Raw genomic sequence first — 24,789 nt, 5'->3', positions numbered from 1 at the left:
TAAAAAAAATCTGGGTATATTAGTTAGACCAATTAGAATTTATAATGATATAGTATAAGTTACTTTCTGTACATATGGAAATCCAGAGGAGAAAACTGTACATTGCAAAGAATTTAAGCTAGGATTACTTTTGTCATCTTTGAGAAGTAGGCACATGTAATATACATCATAAAACAGATACTATGATACTTTCATGGAAAAAGCTGGTGTTATTTTTATGTTCCAAATAATTTTGTATTTCTTTTTCTTCTAAAATCCTCTTATGAGAAAATACCATGAGTGTAAACATCATCAAGTTATATGTAATATAAAACCAAAAAAGATTGGTGATGCTTTGCTTACACCCTCTGGAAAGGTGTTCTGCTGAACAGAAGCACAATACAGTCCAAGAGTTTTGCCACATTCTGGCTATTATGGCTAAGTACTTCAGGAAAACCAGGTACCTGTTATTCAATAAAATAAAATAAACAAATTGGGCTCCATGTTGCTGTGTTGCACTGTTCAAAGTATGAAAGGATGAAGATGGGGTACCACATACTAACAGAAATGTCACTGTTTTCCAAATATTTATTGAATTTTAATGTAGTTATTGTTTCAGCTGTACGTTTACAGTGGGAAGTGCAGTGTCTGCTGTTTGTTCTTCAACTCACCTGTTTAAAATATTTCATACAGCTGGATAGGCAAATTAGTCAATCACACAGCAAATAGTCGAAGTGAAAAGTTCACAAATATCCCACAAACTGACATTTGTTCATGCAAATTCCTAGAAGAAAACTTATGATTAACCAATATATTAACAGAAATCTGAGTCAGATCATAGATCTGTGTTGACCAGTGAATATCACAAAAGCTCTAATCCCCATTTGCTATTTCTGATATTATTAATTCAGGCAGATCCATTGGCCTGAATTACACAGGGCACAACACAGACTCTTATATTGTGGAAAAATGTCCTTTTTCATGCTTTCCTTTTCCACTGGATACAGATATCATATCTGGAGTCACAATTTTTTCACCACATTACTATTGCACTATTATCACAGGACCACCCTCTAAACTATCAACAATCAAAGATTAAAAAAATCAAAAGAAGAAAAAAATATTCTCATTGCCTTTCTCTGGGTAAGATGCTTCCATTATTTCTCTGTGTAATCAATCCGTATGATCAACATGGGCTTGTGAACAATATGCCTCTAATTTTCAAAAGCATTTCAATATTTTAAACAATACTACAAATAAAAAATAATAATTTTCCAATTCTTTATGCATAGTAGACATTGACTTCTTAAAAAAGTTGCTGGTTCAACTACAACTATACTTCGAAAAGAATAAAACACAGTTCAAATGCACCTTGATTAGAATAAGACACAATATTAGTGACAAATAGATTAACAAGATGAAAATGCAGTGCAAAAACCCCAAACTGTAAGTTGATCATGTAGTCATGACCTTACACTTTTGAAAATGATTTTTTTGCAGGTGTAAAGTATGGTGAAATTTGGAGGTAAAAGAGAACAGGCACTGATATTTATGCACAGAAGGGATTCAAAGTATCCTCATGGGAATGATTACAGAACTGGGACTTTTCATAAAAGACAGGGACCTAGATGCATTTATTTATCCTCCACCCAAAAAAACCCAAACCAACCCAAACAAAAACAACAAGAACAGTAACAAGAAACTGAAAAAAACTCCCAAACAATGCCCCCTCACCCCCCAGAAAACCCCCCCCCCAAACCTACCCCTGCAAAAAAAGCTACACAAAATGAGGCTACAATAAACGGGACAAGGTGTGTATTACCTAGATTGCAGAAAACTGGTACTGGAACATGAAACATTGTGGTAGTTGTTACATAATGCCTACAGAATTTAAGAACAAGTTTGGCCATTTTTTCTAGCAATTACACAGTAGCTTGAATGGGATTTAATTCAAGGAAAATCTAAATTCTATATCACACAATTCAGTGAACACTTTGGTCATATTTGGCTTTTCATCTTGGGAATCTGTGCAATATCAGGACTCCCTCTATCTCTGCACAGGACTGGGCAGCCAGTCATCCAAACAGCCTTGCCCTAGGCAGTCTGACTAGTTATTGGCCTCTGAATTTTCTTCACTCATGCTGGGCTTCTGCTTTTCTCTGCTTTCAATTTGTAACTTCCACAAATCTGTCTTGGAGTACATCTGTGTGAAGACTGATGGTTCTACCCAAGTGCTTTTGATCAGTGATAAAGAGGGCTGTGTTTGCATTGTCGCTATGTGTGAAGTTTTATGCCTCAGTCCATTAATATGGAACCTGCCTCATATTTATCTCAGATTTTTAAAAAATATTTTAGTATAGAACTTTAGTTCATTTTGAACTTTTCATGCTGCTTAATGGGCTTCTTCATGTCAGGCTAAAAAAATACAGGAAAAATAACAAATCTTGCTTTGATTTGTCCTTTTGAGAAAATGGATTTGCTCCTCATAAAGAAAAAGGAGACCTCAAGGCCTGAGAATCTAAAAATCACATGGAAGCCACATACTGATAGCCTTCTCTCCAGGTAGCAGAGCTCCCCATGAAGTCCTGCACACAGAGTGTCTCATTACTGCCTGAATATGACTCATCTGTTCACAGAAAAAAATAGGGAATTTGACTATTTGGGAACAGAGTTAAAGATGTGAGTACCTGTTTATCATTTGAAGACTGCTGCTGATTATTATTGTTTTGGTGCAAATCTGAAGTAGATTTGGGGAAATTCAGGTCAGGATATGCCCTCAAACTGAAAATGAAACTGGTTGTCACAGAAATTGTGGGACAATAAGGTTCTGAAAATAGAGAGAAATTGTGATGGTATCAGACTCTTTTTTTTTAACAGAACCAGCTTGAACTTTTTTCAGCTTTTTGAAATAGAGCATAATAATTACATTCATAGGAGCTGGCTGAGACTGGGCAGCCAATTCACAGGTGGAAGAAACATCTGACTAAATCCCTTTTAGCAGGGAAACCGCCAGAGCATGCACCTGGCTTTTTGTTGGAGTCATTTCCATCTGCCAAAAAGCATTGTTGCGAAATGATGGGGAAAAATAAACAAGGGATAAACCACACTGGAATGTTAACTAAAACAGCATCTTGCCTGAGATTGGGAAAGGCCAGGGGTAGCACTGGAGGGCCTAGTGCCTTCCCATCTGCAAAACAAGGGAAAAAGAAAATTTTTTTGACTTTATCTGTGTTTTGCATGTTTTTCTAATATTTATTATTTGTTTTCCAGCAGTCATGAGGACCATATTGTTGGACAAGAGCCCCATTCTTTAGGGATTTTAAAAATGCAAACAGAATTCTGTGTCTTGTTGCAAGGACACACTATAGTGATTTGTAACCATTTTTGAATGATGCCAAACTTCTTCTAATAATATTTAAGAGCTGACAAGTTTTAGTTTGCAGGCTGAGTTTACAAATTAGGTTATGGCACTTCTGGGTAAGTGCAGTGCTCAGGAACTAACAGAGAGTGTGTGGAATGAAGGCTGACCAAGTGGAGAATACAACACCAAAGCTCCTCCACACTTTTTTCTACTTAAAATATTACAATACAGATAACAATGATTATAAACCAAGGTAAGTAAAAGAGAACTGGGTCCTCTGGGCTATATCCATATTGAATCTCCTAAAACTCTCACAAAATGTAGCTTTAGGATGGCCAGCATGGCTCATCAACACTTTGGAAGGTTTATGGTAAGGGGCATGCCAGGCAGATTCTTGGTCACTGTCCTGTTGGGTCATTTTTCATGTTCCATATATTTCTGTCTCCTAAAATAGGCTGTTGACAGCCAAAAGCACCCATTGTGCAGAATTTCTTAGACCTTTTGCCAAACTCATCACTGGCAAGAGGTGAATCCAGCTCTGGGCCTGTAAGTGAAAGTAAAATACTATAACTTACACCCATTTGCTGACACTTCTGTCAGACAACTCCAAATTCTGCTTTGCACATTTTGTGCCTCATCTATTCTGACTCCTTATTTTGTATTGTGCTTCTCTGCATGTGGAAGGCAGTCATTGATCACTAGTAGGAGGACTTCTCAAATAAGTTTTTGTATCATTCCTGTTTACAGCTCACTTCTCAAAAAAGAAGGAGGAAGCCCTTCAGATTCTTGCATTTGAAGAGGAAGAGACATTTTGCACTTCTTTTACAGAAAAGGAAGAGAGAGCAGAAAGGGGGGAGGTCTAAGCTGCTCTCTGCAGCAAACACCTGCTCTTTTCCCATTTCCCTTCTCTAAAAGACATTGCAGGACTTGGCTGCTAACTTGAAAATCCCCTGCTTTTTGGAAGAAAAAGTAGACTTCATCCAGGTACATCCAGATATACAAGCTCCTGATTTGATTAGCTCTGGGAATTGAAGAGTAAAACTTACCCTAAGCTTCATTAAAAAGAACAATAAAGATGATATTTCTAGGGACATCAGCTGCAGTTCCCTGTAGATGGTAGTGTTAGTTGCAATTCATATGAATGAAATCCATTTTATGACAGCATATATCTTGAAATACTGTGAAGGGTAAAGCAACTCCCTGGACAAGAAGATAGTAATTGTTTTTAAGCAGAAAGAGATAACTGTGGTTTCATTTTACCTCCTGACTTTGACCTGAGTCAAAAATTTACAGATGAACTCTCTATTGAAATAGGTGCCTGAAAGACACCTTGATTCAGTTTCCTTTGTTTTCTCTGTACAACAGAGAAATGCATGCAGTGAGAAAGTACATGAAAAACAATTTTCTTTGTTGCACAAAATGAAATTAAATTCAGGCATGTCACAGCCTTGAAACACTTTTTCATGGACTGTATAATGGATTGGCAGATATGAAGGTGGATGTTTTATAAATCTTGTGTTCCTGTTCATGTTCCTTTGACCTATGGTTGTGTTCTGTGTATAAGAAAGCAGAATGATGAAATGGCTGAAGTTATCAAATACAGCTTGGAACATTACTTAAGAAATATATTTCAGTCTATTCTGACTGATGAACTGTGTCTGAAGCCTTAGGCTACAGAAGCTGGTGTCCTGAACCCTGCTAAGATATCATTCAAGTGCTGGACCTTCTCTGACCCTTCTCAGTGTTTTGCCATCAGGACCAAAACATCCTTTTTATTAAAGCCTTCAGCTTTTGATCAGATCCTCTCCCATTGAGGAAATGCACATTTTCCCCTACTTGCATTCCCCCCACCTTGCTTTAAAAAAGCAAATGGAAAAGCAAATGTGTGATACGTTTCATGCAAAGATGACTTTTGTTTTGTAAATGCTCATCTGTTCCAGCTGCTTATTTCTCCCTGAGAGTCATAATCCCTTCTCTGCCATATCACAATTAGCAGTGAAGTCTGGGATTTACATTCAGTGGATTACAACTCTCTGAGAGAAAACGGTAGCAGGGGTGAATGAAGTATGCAGCACAAATCCTGTCTTCGTGCAAATGTATTTTGCAATAAAAGCAAAGCTTCACACACATTAAAAAAGAACGAAAATATATTTGCAGTATTCTCTAAGACATCAAGTGAATAGAGGAGTCCATATCCCCCTGAAAGTTAGACTCATAACTCTATAGATTTTTTAAAAGCACCAACAAAATGCTTTTGAAGTTTTTAAAAAGTTCTATAACTTCTGACAGACAAAATGAAGTTCTTCAATAGGCACTTGTAGCACAGAGAAGCAACCAGGCACAATCTCAGGTGGGACGAAATATCCTGATGGTTATTGGCAAGGCTGCTCAGTTGGAGGAGATGAAATTCCTACAACCCAAACCCCATGATTATTCCCTCCTTCAGTGATATTTACTGATAAATGGAATTGCCAAGGTAGAGTGGGCTTTTTGCCAGCTGGATCAGTGACCTATGCCTAAGCCTTGAGTAATGGCAGGGATAACCCGCTCACAGTTTTGATGGCTTCAGCTGGGAAACAATGTATCAACAGATACATTTGTGGGAAGATGAAAAAAAAAAAATCATGTAATGTTGAATGTGTTCAAGACAAAATTATAAATTCTATGGATCTTGATCAAAAGTTCATAAGTAGAAAAAAATCTTTTCCTTGAAATCATGAATATATTTGTCAGAGTGGAGCAAGGAACTGGAATGAGTAGTCATTCTGGACCTTCTGAGGTTCTATTTTTATTCTGGTGATCAGTCTGCAAAATTTTTACTGCTTTCTTATTTGAAGCCCTCTTCCTGAGCTGAGGAAGAAGATAATTTTTCAATTTAATAATACCAAATTACACTTCTGGTGATAGTCCTTCCTTTTAGTGTGATGGTGAAGGAGAAGAGGAACAGAAATGTTTGGTGCAGTGCTGGGCAGGACACATAGCTCACACAGAAGAGGATCTACCCCTCCTTTACCCATCTCCTCTACTATTTCTTCTGCTTCTAAATGAGCAAATGACAAGATGTTTCTCCATGTAACCTCCATATAACCTGTAACTGTAAAGTATATGGTAGCACCTTATTAAGCAGATTCTGTTCCACACAACCAGACAAACACATTGCAGAGCTTAAGAGTAACCTCTCTTGACTGTGAAAGAGAGTATTTGATGACAGTGATACTCATAATCAAATCCAGAACTGAGAGTCATATCATCCCATGTTAGTTTTTTCTATACTCAATATATATTTGTCTTTTCCCAATGAGTTATTTTAAGTTAAATGCACATTTATAGATAAGATACAGAAGCTATCATAGTAGATAAAGGAAAGGTTGTCTCATAATTCATCATTTACAAGATACATAAACAGTAAATTTAAACCAGTTGATATACTGTGGCTGGTAACTCTGATTTCAAATTATAAAGGAAAATAGAATCAGGTAATATTTTGAAGGGATTTTTGTTCACCATAATCTGCAGTGAGATTCTGTTTTTAATGGTAACTAGCATTTTACTCTGAAATTTCTCCCTTTACCACTTCTGAAATCCAAGTGGACTCCCCCAAAACGCTTTATATCAATTTTACTTTCACTTTTATGCAAATGATTCAGAACTTCAGGAGTCAAATTATTAGTTCTTAGAGAGTAAGATGGGTAACTGTTTAAAAATGTGTAATTACTCTAGCTAATGTCACTCCTGCACAGAGCTCCAGATCAGCAAAATACAATCACACTAACAGTATAAATATTATAGATGAATTTTTAAACCCCACCTTATTTCTTTAAACAAATCATAGAATCATGGAATGGTTTGGGTTGGAAAAGACCTTAAAGATGATATAGTTCCAATCCCCCTGCCATATGCAGGGACACCTCCCATTAGACCAGGCTGCTTAAAGCCTCATCCAACCTGTCCTTAACACTTCCAGGGATGGGGCATCCCAGCTTCCCTGGAAAACCTGCTCCAGCGCCTCACTACCCTCAGAGTAAAGAATTTCTTCCTAATATCTAACCTAAACCTGTCCTTTTTCACTTTGAAGCCTTTCTCCCTGGTCACTAATTGTTTTTGTGAAAAGTCCAGTATTAACCAAGTCAAACTACAAATCCAAAGCACAAATCCATCTTTCTATAATTGTTATATTAAACAAAGATTTAAAGTGAAAAGAGGTGGGGTTAGATCAGTAACATGCATTGAAAACCAAACCCTTAATAAGTAACTACATGAGCTTTTAGGCTTCCTCTATTCCAATACTTTTCATCAGCCTGATAGGCAGGTAATGGAACACAAGGTTCATATTTAACAGTATTTATCCCTTTCTTTTTAATTGTCAAGGAGTGCAAGAATTAGTCCTGAATTTTCCAGAGATAATCTGAGAAAGTAAAATCAATTCTTATGAATGCTATGGGTTAATTTACTACGAGCTGAAAGATCTTATCTGTTGATGACTCATAATGTTGAAAACACCTCATAATTGTCAAATCAGCCAGCACCAAGAAGCTAGTAATTGTGGAGAGCAGGTTTGCTTACCCTCTTTAGTTTTCTAAGCATTGAGTAAAAAAAGAGATCAAGTGCTGCTTTGGCAAGTTTCTTCCTGAGTAAGTAGAAGATGCAGTGGAAGATTGAAACTGAAGAGCTTTCAAGCCTGTCATCATAACTATGGATATTGCTCCCAGATTATACTGGTTTATCAGCTACAAAGATGATCTCGCCAATTCAGCTTACAGCACTTAGCAAGATAAGCAAAGGGAGTCTTTGTTTGGACAAATTGTCTGTACACTGTGTTTAGGGACAACTGAAACCAAATCTTCTTTTATAAACTAAAACAGTGCAATGTGTACATTAGTGTTTTAGTGAGAATCAAGGGTGCAGTTTTGAAACAAACCTGATTGAACCCAGCTACAGAATAGCCTCAGAGCATATGAACTGTATCTCTTTTGGGTGAAACTACACTGAAAAATGTGCACACAATACACACCTGATCCGCTGCGGTGATTAATCCGTGTTCGGACCTTGGGATGAGAGAACAGCTAGTCCAAAGCAGACTGCCTTCTCCCTTCATAACATAACCAATTCTCCTTAATAACACTACAGTTCTTCCCCTTTCCCCCCCACCTCCACAACTTTTACTTGCTGATATAACCATAAGACAGTGACCACAAAAACGATCTCCTGTTAATTGAGCATATCTAATATTACTCCAGAAAAACCTAATTTTGTTGGAATATCAGTATTGGCATGGAAAATCTTACAAAAAAATATTGAAAATGTCCTTGATGGGAATCTAAAAGATGATATCTTAGCAGTATCAACCTTTCAGCCAATGGTGTTATCATAAATACTTTACTGTACAGCCAAATATACTAATTCGGATTCAAGATTAGCTATATTCATATCACCTTACACATCAAAGCACAGTGTATCCAAGCTCTGCTGGACTCAGCCTGACTATTTCTATGCAAGGACTCAAAATTTGTTCCATGTCTTGTGGTAAAGGCAATAAAAGGTACTCTTTGTATCTGAAATATTTCTATATTCCTAGACAGAAGGCAATAGCAAAGGGTTAGATATGAGCAATTTCTTGTTGTCTCTTTTTTTACTATTTTAAATCTAATGCTCTCATTTATGTTCTTTTCACACTGATAGCTGACAAAACACCTTTTATTTGATAGACATCCTCTAGATTTAATAAAAAGCTGCAGCCTACCTTAGCAGTCTAATCGACATGAAACAGAAAGACAGAAATCAAAGTGCTGGTAGTATTTTAAATATAGATGTCCTCTAACTTTGTCCTTGGTAATCAATGCACAGTTAAATAGTTTTAGTGCATGTGGGAAATATCAGAAATGGCTCCAGGCTAATAAACCTATGTTTGCTGCACAGACTGTCTTAATTATTTTTTGTTTCCCTGAAATGTGCACCTGTGTGTGCTAAGACCGTGCAGCAAAAATGAAGGATAAAAACCATTCTAGTGAATAAAATTTTGCCTTTGTCTGGGCTATTAGTGAGCCATTTTGCATAAGACAGCTCTGTCTGACAAGACTAGACTGAAGGCCATTTTCAAAATCAGATGTGGAGTCAGGACTACATTGACTTCATAACTGGGGATGATGTGACTTGTCATGCCATGTCAGGACTACATACTACTGGAGACAGAATCCCACAGGTGGATATTCAGGCTAGATAGTCTGAATACATCTGAAATAAGCTATTAGATCTCAATTTCCATGCGTTCTGCACTGTTTTTATGGGAACATAAATATCTATTTCCCTTTACAGATTGCTTGCAGGAGGGATGTGGAAGCCATAATCTACTTAGAAAACACTGATACAGGTTCCTTGAGAATCTTAAATTTCGTAATGAAACCATAAACTTGGTTCTGTATTTTAACCTTCATGACTATGCAATTAAACCTTTTGGCAAAAAACTGAAGTGTTTTTCAGTAATGGGGAATGTGAGTCTTTTTTTCCTACTAGACAGATTCCATAAAATGTGAAGTGAACCACAAAATTTGTAAAGTTGGGGAGAATTTCCCTGGAAGAAATGTGGCCAAATGAGCCAAGGAAAGTACTCTCAGAGAAAGCAGGAGAAATGTTTCATAGATGACCGAGAAACTGAATCTAAAAGTGCATCCTCTTCTCACATCATCAGGAGAGTACTTCAGAAAAGTCAGTAGGCTGTGTACGCCATTATTCAAAGAAATTCTCCCTGCCAAAAATGTAATTCTAATATTTCTGGTAGTTTTGAGATTAGACCTGTAGAGTCTTCTTAGAAAGTTCTCTCTGAACACTTTACCCAAACCAAGAGGGTATTGGTTAGACCTGTAGGATACAGAGACCATTTGGGTAGACAAAACCCTGTGAATTAGTAGAACTGTATTACAGATTTAGTAGGCCACAGTTTCCATTTCTGCTGCAAGTGCTGCATGTGGGATTGAGCCTATGATGTGTTTTGTGCCAACTATATTGTTACTCTGTGAAGACATGAAGTATTTTGTTCACCAAATACTTACAGATCATTATTTTATTCAGTATCATCAGTCTTTATTAATTGGAATTTTATTAACTCAGTGGCATTAAAGACTATGGACTGATATTCTAGTATTGATTTCTGCACTATACTGTTAATCAATTCATTTATTATGGATAAAATATATGGGTTCTAAGTTGCTAAAGGAGCTCTGCAGCTGTTCACAAACAGTATAAATGCAGATCCCCATGCTGAATAACTTTCTCTTTAAGCAGCAAATACACCTCTGTCCAATAATCAATTTTTACAGCTATGTAGTCAAAACAGAGGCCTGTAATTGCTGCACCTGAGAAGTGCATTAATCTGGGCAGAATAAGTATTAGCTGGTCTTGAACCAACCCAAACATAAGCATATGATAATACCAACATATTTTGCAATACTGAGATTGCACGGCCAGGCACAACGTACAAGCATTTTGCATAAATGTGTGGGCGATATGACCCCCAAAGAAGGCAAAGACTTGTACAGTTGCACTCAGATGGCACAGGATAACATTGTGTTACTACAAGAAGCACAATTTTCAAGATCAAGAATAGAGTACAAAATAAGCACGAGGGCCTGAAAATGAGGAGAGCATTTTGCTGAACACACAAGGACAGCTCACAAAACCAGAAATGAGATGAGCAGCACCAGGAGCTCATGACAGCCTCCTTTTGGAGGGGGGAAAGCAACCAGGAAAAACACCAGATGTGAGCAGGGATGCATAAAAAGAAAATATTCAGCTCTGACTTCCCTTTTGGAATAGCTTTCAAGCCTGGTCACCTTGACCTCAGGAACTGAGGTGCTTTAAGGGTCTCATCCACCAATGCTCACTATCTAGCACAGCCTCTGCGCTACTGTATAGTCACAACAATCTTAGTTAGCTGCTAAGTTCTTACTGGGTAAGAACTAGGCATTAGCTCAAAGGATGTTAATGAATATCAGTCTAGACCACTCCTGTTTAAAGTTTAAATCTAGTTTAATCAGTCCTCTAAACTCTCTCATCACAGCAACCTCTAAGTCAGCTATTGATATTCATGAATATGGAGACATAAAAATTTATTAATTTGTGGCAGCTGTATTTTTGTTTTGTGGAGTTTCACCTCTTAAAAAGGAGGAATCCAACAGGCTACTGCTTCTTTTGTACTTCATCTTAAATTAGGAAGAGACAGAGAAGATTGTTTTCTCACAAAACATGAAAGTAAACAGCAGATGTCAAGAGACAGTAATTGTCAAAAACAATATATTTGCAATAGCAGAGGTGGTCATTCTTTGACTCAAAAATCCTCATGTCCAATAGTTTCGTATCACTGGAAACATTGACTCATTCAGCAGAAATTCATTGCATGTTGGGGACATGGGAATTACTGAGAGTTTCTCTGGTTGTGGAGGCATGAAATTAGAGATGATGATCACCCTATTTAAGCATTAGTTTTTGTCCCTCCAAGTTGCAGACATACAGTGAGATTACATGGGGTACAAGAGTTTTGAGCAAAACTATTCCTGGTAGAGACTAGCCCAGGGCATTTTTTGGGAAATAAAAACCTCAGTTACTACTACAGCTATATTGGTTCCTTATTTCAACAATGATACCGGAACAGTTTATACTTAATATCCCATTTCGCATAGAATTTACTGATTCATTCTCTGATTTACTTTTCTTTTTAACAAGTGCCATATTCTAATAGATTTTCTTGAAAAAGTGGTTAAAAGATTTTTTTTCCCCTAGACTTGCTGCTAGCAATGCACTGTGACAGTGGTTGTCTTTGCTCTGCATTTAGAGGAGATGAATTATTTTAGCTAACAGGAACAATTTCTATTTAATCTAAATTATATCTTGGTAGCTTGCAATCAAATCTTATACATGATACTAAGCCATGAGGTACAAAACTGACTTTGCTTTCTTAAAGTTGTATAATCCTATGGACAAGCTAGAATTATGCAGCTGGGATCTCATAAAAATTTTGCAGTGCAACCAAAGACCTTTTAATTTTCTTCTCTCATTCTGCACTAAAGTCTTCAAGAATGTCCAAGTATGATGCTTTAGTCTGTAGTGCTGGGATGATGCCTGTCTTTTTCAAGCAAACTGGGCCTACAACAAGATCCTGACATAGGAGGGTGTTTCTTTTTCTTTAGACATTTAACATTCCTGTTTAATAAAAATAGAACAAGGTTAAAAATTGCATTGTGGCTGTCTTCATAAAGCTGAGCACTGTCATAGGTTTTTGATTAAATAGTGCTATAGGCAAACTTCAGTCTTACTCTGATTGAGGATTCAATAGATAGGGAATTTCTTTCAGATTACATATCCTGGAAAGATACAAAAGAGGGTTATTTTGTTAAAAGTCATAGATGTCAGCTATAACTCTTTAATTTTAAAACTCTCTGAGCTCTTCATTCCAAAAAACACTATATCTACCTAAATTTTCTGCTTTTCACCTGTATATTCAAACTTTCTTATCATTTGATTAACCTTAATGAATAAAACTTATCCCATTCTTTTTTGCACAGTTAGCAAAGATATGCTTAATAACTGCATTTCTATAATGACATTAAAAATATATAATTTAATTTATACATTTCTGAGAATAGCAACTGCTCTGAAACAAGGTTCAACATCCTTTCTGTTAGATGGCTTCAATGTTTACATTATATAATTTTTGTCAGAATATTTAATTGGCTCTGCATGAAGAAACAGGTATTCGGAGATGGTAGGCACTTTTTTCCTAGAGTTCATAAAGGTAAGGAAAAAAATCCTCTGTCTGATCTGTAATCAAAAGGAAGTGGTGCAGTCTTTGGAGAGTCAAGCAAATATAAGCAAAAAAGTAAACATCAACATTACTGTAATGGCATAGGTGTTAAAATATTCATAACACGTAGTTGCAGAGGTATTGCATCCATGTATGGTTTTAAACCTATGTGTGTCAAAGGAGCAGACTAAACTCAGAGACCCTGCATCCATAAACAGAGTGGTGCTTGTGTACTCACTTGAACCTGTGTAAGTGAACTGGAAGTGAAAAGAGGACTATAAAAACACTTGGTATCAAATAATGGTAGATGGAATCAGACACCAGCCTGCTGAATGAATCACATTAATTCCTCCAGTAAGCAGTGCAAATTCAGTTCTGTGTTTATTCTGAAGACACATAAATTCACAGAGATCATGCATGATGTCCCTCTTTGTCTCAGCTGTCTTTTGTTAGTATTGCCATCATCAAAAGATCAGCAGGAAAAAAAAATCTGTTCCAAATACTGACTAAAGGAAAAAAATAAGCCTTAAGGTGGTGAAAATCTGGGTGTAACTAATAAACTGTGTATTGATAATTGAAAATAAGACAATCTAGATCAGTTTTGACTGTAGAAGAACATTTCATGTGCAGTTTGTTCATCTTCTCTGTTTCTTGAGGGAATGTTATTGCAGTCCAATTAGACAGAAAAAAAATTGTAAAAGCTAATTTTATGTTACAGCCCCCATAGGCCAAACAACAGAAAATGCTTGTGAGGGAAGACTTGGTTATGTAGAACAGACTATGAAAATTAACCTCACAGTGGTAGAATCCACAGAAAACACTGTATACATGCTTCTCAGCCAAGCCAATCATTTCATAAGCAACTGCCTCTTTATAAGGTTCAATTTATGAAGTTCTTTTAGAGACATCACTAGCAAATCAAAGGCTGGAGGTCTGAAAGGGGTTTTCAGAGGTCACTGTCAAGGCAAAATCCTAAAACGGATAACAAAAGCATTTCTGGAAGATGCCAGTTTAACCCATAGCTGAAAATCTCCATATAGAATATTACTGATCCTTTTAACAGTCAACTGATTCTTGTTTGCTTTCATAATAAAAAATGTCTTACTCACATTTAACAGAATGATGCTGCAGTTTAAATACATCCTTTCTTGTTCTACACTCAGTGAACATTCAACAACTTAATTTCCTTCTTTTTTATGGCAACATTTCATGTATTTGAGGACTCCTGTCTTTCTACAATCTTCTTTTTTTTTCTAAACTAACCATATCTGATGTTTTTTCAGGTCAAAAATGGAGATGGGCCTGTAAATGCATAGATATTTTGTGGTTAAAATGAATATACTACTTTTAATGAAGCAGAATATTTATATCACATGAATAATAAATAAACTTAATTATAAATTCTGAACTGCTATGTCTTGTAGTTCTGTATTAGAATCATAGAATGCTTAGAAAGCAAAAGAAAACATCATCTAGCTCCTTTCACTAGATAAATTACTCAAAACCCTATCCAACCTGGCCTTGAACACTTCCAGGGATGGGGCATCCACAACTTTTCTGGGCAACCTGTTCCTGCGTCTCACCAAATTAGTATCTTCTTAATATCTATGCTAAACCTACCCTCTTTGAGTTTAAATCTGTTTTCACTTGTCCTTTCACTACACTCCCTGATAATGAGCCTCTCCATCTTTTCTGTAGTCCCCCTTGAAGCACTGGGAGGCTGCTATAAGGTTTCCCTGGAGCCTGCTATTCCCTAGGGTAAATAACCCAGGCTCTGTAGACCCCAACCCTCTGATCATCATCATGGCCCTCCTCTAGACCACTTGTGCTTAAGTTATTAATTTTTCTTATTCACACACAGTGCTTTCCTATTTAATTTTTCCAGACCCTTTCTTCAGTTTATCAAGACTACACTGTGCATTAATTCTGTCCTGCTGAGTGTTTGCGGTTTTGCCTGCTTAGTGCAATTTACAAAGTTAATACCCCTGTTCTTCCTCCTGGAAGTTGTTGGAGTTTTATTTTTTTTTTCTTTTGCTTAAACTGCCCTTTTCTGTTTTGATTACACCACACCCCATTTTCTGTCACAGCTCCCTGTACTTCCTTGCCAATGCACCTTCTACTACTGCTACTAGTCATGTTCTCAGTCCTCTCAGTTATCTCCATCCCTGTCATTCTAACCTGTCTCTTCCCTCCTAAAAAAGTATCTTGTGGAGGATTTGCTCCAATCCCTCAATAAAAGTCAAGCTCCCCAGCTCTTAGCCTACCTGTGAACTCTTAGAAAGCATGCAACAGCCTTGTCTCCTCAGCAGATGAGGTGGTATGTTTTATTCCCCTGCCATGGCAGGTGGAGAAGGATTATAGTAGCCACAGCATGTACAGAGCTCCCACAGGCCCCAAGCCACATCCAGCCTGGCTGACTTCCTTGTCTGTTTACCTCATTATATCATAAAAGGGATTATATTATGTTCATCCTAAGGCTTAGATGGTGAATGGGTACCATCAGACTCAAAATAGCTCCAGTAGAAATCAACTTTCAATCTCCTTTCAGTCAGACAAAGATCCACTGATAATTGCTTGATGATAACAGAGCTCCTGTTGGGAAAACTCTCTCGTACTAGTATTTCCTAAGTTGTAGGTGCTTAGTTTGCTCATAAGAACACTGTGTTGAGGCAATACCAAAGCCTCTCAGTACTCCAGGTTATCCTTACTCTCACCTACAGCAATTGCGTGTGTGTATAGTAAAAGTTGCTATTGACTCAGTATATTTTGGCCAAATATATGATGACAATAGTTTGTTTCCTGAGTATTGCTACAAATTGATTATTTTCTGTTTCCTTCCAGGAAGTTAAACTAAAACAGTTAGACTGGAATTTCTCAGATCTTTAGCAATCCAGGTACATTTCCTTTCATCCCAGTCACTTGAAATAATTCTCAACTAGTATTTTTTAAGTCAGAAATATAACTGCTAATGATCGTGGGGTTGTTAGAAATGCTAGAGGTTAAATTTCATTAGGTTACTGGGGAACACATCTGATTTAAGTATGTCTAACTTGCTCTTCATAATGTATATTTTTAAAAAATCAACTTCTTATCTTATTTCCTCCTAAACTAATTTTAAAGAGGAAAATGAGAAGCCAAGTTTATGTTCTCAGATTAAAATTATTTATAGAAAAATAATATTACTATTATGGCTTTATTAGACCAAAGCTTGCTTAGGTTAGAAATCAGGAGAAAGTTTTTCATCCAGAAAGTGGTTGAACACAGGAACAGGCTCCCAGAGAAGCAGGCACAGCACCAAGCCTGTTTGAATACATGAAGCATTTGGACAATGCTTTCAAGCAAATGGTGTGATTTTTGGGGTGTCCTATGTAGGGCCAGGAATTGAACTTAATGATTCTCTTCCAACTCAGCATATTCTATCATTCTATGATGCTTTGATTGAGCTATCACCATATGTTTCAGATATTTTTGGTAACAGATTAAACTAGCCTGCCTGCAGAATAATCCACCACAAACAACAAATAAGTCTTTCTATCTAATTCATTTCTTAACTGCAAAATAACCCCCTATCCCTGTATTCTAAGCCCAAAGTAATGAAGACAGACCCTAACTCTAACATTGTCTTGCCTATAAAGAGTGAAAGGCCTTTCTTTTCTATCTCAATCTGTTTAATTCTGTTAATCTAATTAGGCTCAATTGCATCTTATTTGTCTTAATAAGGAGTGCCATTCTTCTCTAATTATAAGAACAATTCATAAATACCAAAATGGTGTACAAATTCTGAGATTTTGCTGGTGTGTAGAAGTTGCACTGGAAAAATAGGAAGAGTAAAGGAAGTTCCTATTCTGCTTTTTTTCCCCTCACCTTCCTCCCCCCTCTTTTAGTTTCTTTGAAAATCTGTACCTTTCAGACTTCATTTCTCAGAGACATATTGCTTGTATGAGTGACTTTCCTTAACTGCAAGATAGCAGAAGTTGAAAGAGTCAGTGCAGATGGCACTGGGCATGCAAGATAGACACAAGAGTTAATATGAATTAACTTTCGGGACAAGAATGCTCACGACAGTCTGATTACTTTCAGCTAGGAAGGAGATGAAGAGTGATAGTTGAAACTTTGAAATTTTCTCTTCAGTGGCTGTTATTCCACAGAATAACTTGAACTTTAATAGCATCAGCTTTCTCATCTTAAGCATGTTCATTAACAACACGGATGTGTTCTGTGTGTCTACAAGGAAAACATATTTTTTCTTTACTTTTTATCATAGCACCACACAAGAGATGAATGACTGGGGGTAAGCAATAATATTAATACTAGGAAACTTAATCTGTATGCATAATGTTGTATTTTTGTGTATTTGAACTTTTGAATAATTTATCTTACATCTTGCAAATTAACACTATGTTCTCTTAGCTTCAAAGGGAATTAACTAAAAGTATCTTATACAAGGGCATAAACAACTAGTTTAGTATAGAATTTCATTTAGTAACAGCAGTCTTTCCTAAGAAAGTGAGTGATCACTTCTTGAAGGATGTTTTTTAAGGGATAAAATGCCTTTGATAAGAACCAAATAATTACCCTTGTTACTCTGTAATATCCTAATGAGTACTGTTTGGTAACTATTTTAAACAAAAAATGAGATACAGATTCCTTTATTTTTCTGCTCAGACATACAAAGAAGAGAAGCTGAAATTACACATTTCCTTTGTAAGTAGTTACTAAAATAAATATTCTTAGTGACCTGTTACACATCTTAATTACTTAGTGAAGAAAGGCTTTCTAAAGTCCCAAATGCATCCATTGTCTGAACAGAAATATATGGCACCTCTTGCTAGTATGGAGCTACATTTTCCTTTATAACTTCAGTTTCTTCAGCTTTGGACAAAAACCTAAAAGAGGTATGAAATTGTAAACAGCTAAGAAATATATGAGTAAAATCAAAGCTTTTTTTTCCTCCTGTGTTTGCCGGAGAAAGGAAGGCAAATGCTAGCAACTTTTTCTCATCCTGTAAGAGAATATTACTTATGTCTAGTATTTATAGTGTAGGGTTTTCTAAACAGCACGAGATTCAAGATCAGCAAATTAATCTCTGTCTTCAGTGGTCAAAACTTCATTCTTTAGAAAAAGCTAAAAGGAAGTTTAGTCACTTTCAGGAGCTAGATAAAACTAGAGGTGATGTGTTGCTGGGATGTCTATGATAGGGTGTGAAATGACTCTGAAGAAAAAAAAATCACTGATAAAGGATAGAAATGAAAATACTAAGTTTTAGAATCCCTTTCTTAACTTTTGCTATTCTACAATTTTTCAAACAATGATCTAATAACTTATTGCAGATCTCTCTCTTTCAAAACTAAAATAACTCAGTGAATGCCAGGCTTTACTTTTGTTTGTCAGAAACAGCTTTTCATAAAAAAGTAGAGCATTAATCAAATAAGGGAAATAACCATGAGATAATTAATTATTTTAAAACAGTCTCAGGAGGAGTCCTGAAGGGCAAAGGAGTCCAAGAAGGCTGGACATTCTTCAAGAAGAAAATTTTAAAGGTACAGGACCAGTCTGTCCCCTTGTGCCCAAAGATGTATCATCAGGGAAGAAGACTGGCCTAGCTGAACAGAGAGTTCTCTGCCAAACTCAGAGTGAAAAAAGAAGATGCACAATCTTTGGAAGAAGGGACTGACAACCTGGAAGGACTACAAGGATGTCATGAGATTATACAGGGAGAAAATTAGAAATGTCAAAGCCCAACTAGAACTTTATCTGTCTACTGCTGTCAACAGCAAAAAAAAATGTTTGTACAAACTCATCTTCAATTAAAGGAGAGCTAAGGAGAATCTGCATCCTTGATTGAGTGTGGGGGAAAACACAATGACAAAGGATGAGGAAAATGCAGATGCCTTCTTGGCTTCAATCTCTAATAACAACACCACTTTTCTCTGGGTACCCAGGCCTGTGATGTGAAAAAAAGAGACAGGGAGCAGAATAAAGCCCCCATGAAAAAAGGAGGAAAGGGTTAGAGACCTGCTACATGACTTAGACACTCACAGGCCTATGGGGCCAAATGGGATCTGCCCAAGGATATTGCGGGAGTTGGCAGAAGCACTCACTGAGCCACTTTCCAACCTTCTCAGTTCTATGGTTCTATGAACTTCATGAATGAGAGCAAATAAGTGCTTGGATCATGCTAAATAAATTCTATGCTCAAAATCAAAAGCTCTCTGTTAATTGCTTTGCTGTATGTTATATTTTTTCCACAAGAATATAATTTTCAATACAGGATAAAAAGCTAGAGAGTTTTATAATGTTTATTTCTCTATTGAAAGGCAGGTTGCATTTTACATCAGAGTCCTTTAATCTTAAAACATTAGAGTGTTCTTTAATGCTCTTATAAACACTTCTTTATTCCTAGAAGCAAAAGAATTTAAATTAGTATAGAATTTATTGAATTGTCATGTGATGCATGGAAAATTACAACCTTTTTTCTCCTTTAACGTTTTCCAAACTGAAAAGAATATTCATAAACATGTAGTTACAGAGAAATTCTATGAAGAGTCTTCTATATTCATGGAATAAGCAGTTTTGTTTAAGAAAAGGAAGTACTCAAGAAGACAATAGAAGAAGACTAGATTGAAAACTTCAAAATGCCTCCTTTCAAAATACCCCAATTCACAGAGGCATATCTATTAGCAGATTAAAAAGGAAATAATCTGCTGTATAGATACTAATTGTGCTGGGGAGCATGTTACAGACCTTCTCACCAAGAAGGAATTAGCTATTCTGTAAACAGAGAAAGCAATCTAAGTAAATGGGCCATTTGGACACCATTAGTAATAAAATTGTATACTTCTCCTGAGAAAGTTAAGTTTCACTTTCAGGGACAATTTCTTTGTTCCCTTGCCACATACCTTGTATTATGATGTTCATATTGGGCTTGTCACTGGAACTTTAATATCTTTCACAGAGCATTGTCTTAACCAATGAAAAATTCCTTCTGTACATTAGTTTTATGAAAAGGAACTATTAAAAGGTTAATGCCTCCTACATTATACTGGAAATTCTTTTTGCTTTTGTATTTAAGATGTTTACAAATTCCAAAAATATTAATTCTGAGCATACATGCTACTATAAGTTATTGAAGGTGAGGAAGTCAATTGGCACTTATCCCCATAACTAAACCAAAAAGGAATTAACTAATGAGTCTCATTAACTTTTGCTCGTGAACACAGAAATGCATCTCTTTCCCCTACTGGTGTGCAGAGTAGAAATTCATGAAGATATTGTTTTAGCATGTTAGTAAAAGGGAACAAATGCAAGTGTATGGATGTTATTTTGTTTTTCACTATCAAACCACAATGAACAGAAGAAAACAGAGGGAAGATGAGTTGAAGTAACCAGAAGACAAAGCATCAAAACCAGATATTATACATGTGTTCTGTTTTTCTCAGACTTATGTCTGGCTTCCATGCAGTACAAAACAAACTTCTGGAATGGTTTAAATTTTTAACAGAGGAAAGATTGAACTCAGAAACACAGTAATGACTCATCTGTGGTAGAAGAAATGAACATTTACAGGCTTGTGTAAGAGCTGTAGAATTGATAGCAAAGTTTCATGGAGGTGATAAATTTTAAGATCCTCAAATGCTGAGAAGCTACTTTATCAAATAACAAACAATAATGGAAAGTAAGATTTTTCTGCATGGCTGGTGATAAACTTTATATCTGTTTCCCTGTTTCCAGGTGAGAAACTTCAGAAATATTCACTTGAGTTGAAAATTCATTCTTTTTTGATGATAAGATTATTGTAACAAGCACACACCTCAAAACACCAAAGAAGTTTGCAATGGTGATTATTGCCAATTTGTGCCCAATTAAACACCAGTCCTAAAGAACTCACCACCTACTCTAAGAACACACTTGTTTAACATGTGAAAGCATTTTTATCCAAAATGCCTTTGTCTACCTACACTGGATCCTGTTAGCCTGATCTTTGATAGCTTTGAGGATGAAAAACTAACTTAGGAGACTGGATCAGACCAAAAGGTCATCAAAGGTACTGTAATCTGCAAAGCCAGGAGGTTTCCAGTAATGGCAAAGAGAATTATCAGGGATGTATGGAAGGAAAATTTTAAAAACTCAGAGCATTCTGGAAGTCATCTGTTTCCTTCTACAGACTTCTGACTTCCAGAAGCCATTTTTGTAGGGACTTTCTGATTCTCCCCCTCAATGAGGTTATACTAAACATTCTGACACTGTGTTCACTGAAACTGACAGAAAAAACAAAACCTAAGCTACAAATGGAAACAAGTTAAATGATTAGTGTTAGGCTAGAGGAATTGGATGAGATCTCACATATTTTTATAGAGCCCAAACACGTGGGGGAAAATGCCTTATTGTCAAGATGTAACCTTGTTTATTTAACCCCGGGGAACTGCCGTCACTTTCTCAGAATGTTTTAGGAATGTGAGTTCCATATGTTCCAAAGTGATTTCTGTCAAGATGCAGTGTTTATGAAGCTTGAACAGAAGGGACATTTCAAAAGCTGGTATATGGTAAAAAGAAGTAGATTTTTGTTCCACATTGCTATAATCAAGCCTACTTGGAATTAAGTCAACTTCAGTAAATGCAAAGCATACAAGATCATTGTTTTAACTAATAACAGTTACCATCGTAGTTATGACAAATATCTAAAAGAAAGGGAAGTAAAAGGATGAGATTGCAGCTGTGAGCTGTACAGCTTTATCTTTAGCCAGAATTTATAAACATTTGGGAAAACCAAAGCCATAAGAAAACCTATAATCCTTCCTTTAACATGGTAAACATGCCACGTCCCAAGGCTTGTTTCTTAGCTAAGAGAGAAAGCAGAGTGAAACCTGTTAAAAATGGTGGTGACACGAGAAATGGAGATCTAATAAAATTGTCAAGGCTATAGGTAAGTGACAAAGAAACAGCAAACACTGCAGCTATAGAAAATTAAGTACTTCAGTCAAAGGCAAAAATAATAATGAGAGGCAGACACGAGTAGATATGTATCAGCAAAAAGAAGATCTAAAATGGTGCAAGAACATCAGTATTCAAACCATTGAAATGGAAAATATGTACAAAACTTCTAGTACACCCAGTGAAATAGCAGCTGTAGACAACACAATCTTTTTCCTTCTGTTAAGGAAAGAAAGTAGCACAACCTAACTTGTACACCAGCTGTAGGAACATGTAATCACAATCAGAGTCCCATTTCATTCACCAGTGGTCATTAACAGTGTTACTTCCATCTTGTTAGCTCATCAGAAGCACCCAATTTTATTTTGTCAAGGAGTGCAAAGACCAAAGAGAAGTGTCTATGGGCTAGAGGCTCTTTTTTTTTTTTAAATTATTTTTTTTTCTGTCTGAATAATATACCATATTCTACTTGGTCTCATTAGGGTGGTTTTTGAAGCACATGCTTACGAGAGGGGTATGTAATACAGTATGACTAGAGTAATGACAAGACAAAAGAGCTCATAAATGAACTTATGGTGTTATACGGTCTTTTGTTACAGCGCTGAACAAGAAATAGTCTTCAAAATTGGTCTGGTGTCACCCAAGGAAACCTGCAGTTTTGGTTCTTCTATAAAATGCTCTGATTAAATTCTTTTATCACTTGAGGAAGAGGGGAAGGGAGCACTCAGTGGCAGAGGATGAATTTTGTTGGAGTCTGTATTACATTTCGAGAAGATTTTGTAATTTCAGGGCTGTTTAGATTATTAAATCCACTTCAACCCTTTTTAAAAAATTGGTATGTTGATTATAATGCTCCCAGGCTGATCCTGTCATGCCATGCATTACCTCATTCCTTCAAATTCATTGAGCAAAATCTATGTCTAAAGGGCTGATGATTTTTACAGTCTATAAAAGTCTATTAAGCATATAAAATGCATTAATATTAAAAATTGATTCCACCATTTTTCTGAGGTTTGGATCTATCTCTGACTGTTTACCCTCATTTACCATACTTGACCTCTGCAGTGGGATAAAATAATTATAAAACCATGTTTCCAAATTTTAAAGCCCAAGGATCTCCTCTGAGATTTTGGAGTGGACTATCTCCAGGCTTCTTATTCAAGTCTTGATTTTTTTGGCAATTACCTTTATTTTTTTTCCTCACATTTTCCAGTGTTTAATTTGTGAGGAGATTTGGCCTCTTAGTGCTGTCCCAATTTTTGTTACAAATCCGCAGGTTATCTGCAGTAATGTGTAATTAATAATGAGAAGCAGCAATGTGTAATCAAGCATTTGTGTACACAAGGCTACTTAAAATTCTTAGAAGGAAAGTGCATCAAAGATAAGACTTAAAAAACCCAACAAACCAACCCAACCACACAAACATTTAGTCCCTATAAGGCGCTCAGCTAAAATTTTCTTCCAAATTAGTTCTATTTTCAGTTATGTATCTGATAAACGAACTTTCCAGAGCTATTTATCAGGTTAGCCTTGAGTGTTCAAACTTAAAAATGCAACCCTTTCATTAAAATTGATAAAAACAGATACTGAAGAAAGTATGAGTCAGTCAAACCAATATTAAAATATTTAATATAGTCTAAAAAAATTATTTTAATTCAGAAAGGAATGAAGGTTAACAATCTCCAGGGATTACCCTGTGATCCACCTATGTTTATTCTCCAAACCTTCCTCAGGTAAAATTAACTGAAACAGTTGTGCTTGTTCAGACTTCATTTTGAAAAGTTCAGGCAAGTGATGAGGAGTTGGATTATCTAATTATTATAACCAGGATTAAAGGTAAATATTTCTATTAAACTGATGAATTTTTTACTGGTAATGGTCTTAGACTAATAAATAATGACAGTATACAATATACCATCATAGATCACTTTAGCTTGGTTGGAAACTTTCCATAGTGAACAGTCAGAAGAAAAGGTATAAATAGGAGGTAAAAAAAATTCAAGTCTACTCACAAAGAAAATTTATTCTTGCACCCTGGAAGCTTGTTCATTAATCATATCTTAAACATGCTCATTAGGCATACATTAAGTGTCTAAATATGTGGAAAGTAGGGGCAGAGAGAAGTAAAAAAAGGGGGGGGGGGGTAAGTAGACGTAAAAGCTACAATTTATACTTTAATTTTTACTCCGCCTGATGTCTAATCAACTTATGCAGCACTCCATCCGATGCTCTCAGAATAACAAAGGGTGTCCTTGCCAGTGAAAGACAATCAGAGTTATAGGTATGAGCTCCAGCTAAGGTTTCATACTGTTCAGAAACAAGGCGGTATAACTTCAGATCAGTAGGGATTTAATATTGTCTGATAAGAACTGAGAATTTCTCCCATTTAACTGGCTTTGTGCATTGCCTGAATACGAACCACAAGTTTGCATGCAAACCATGCTGTCCTTACAAAGATGCTCCTCTCATCATCCATGTTTCTGCCTTCCAACAGTAAAGTTGAACACTGAAAAAGAGTTCTTGAGAGGTTATGGGGATTTGATTGACTTCATATGGAAGAATTAAGTGAAATGGGAGGGCGTATTTTATGGTTCGTCAGGAGGAAGGATCCTTGAGTTCTGTTTGACCTGCCCTAGAAAGAGCACTATCTGACTTGCTGTTACATAATGTGTGCAGATCTAGTACTAAGTGTTTAAACTGGTCTTTCTGACTCCTTGGAGGCAGC

The sequence above is a fragment of the Corvus hawaiiensis genome, chromosome 6, assembly GCF_020740725.1.
Source record: "Corvus hawaiiensis isolate bCorHaw1 chromosome 6, bCorHaw1.pri.cur, whole genome shotgun sequence".
NCBI classification, from domain to species: Eukaryota; Metazoa; Chordata; class Aves; order Passeriformes; family Corvidae; genus Corvus; species Corvus hawaiiensis.
The sequence above is the reverse complement of the archived record's forward strand: the minus strand, read 5'-3'. Positions refer to the sequence as shown.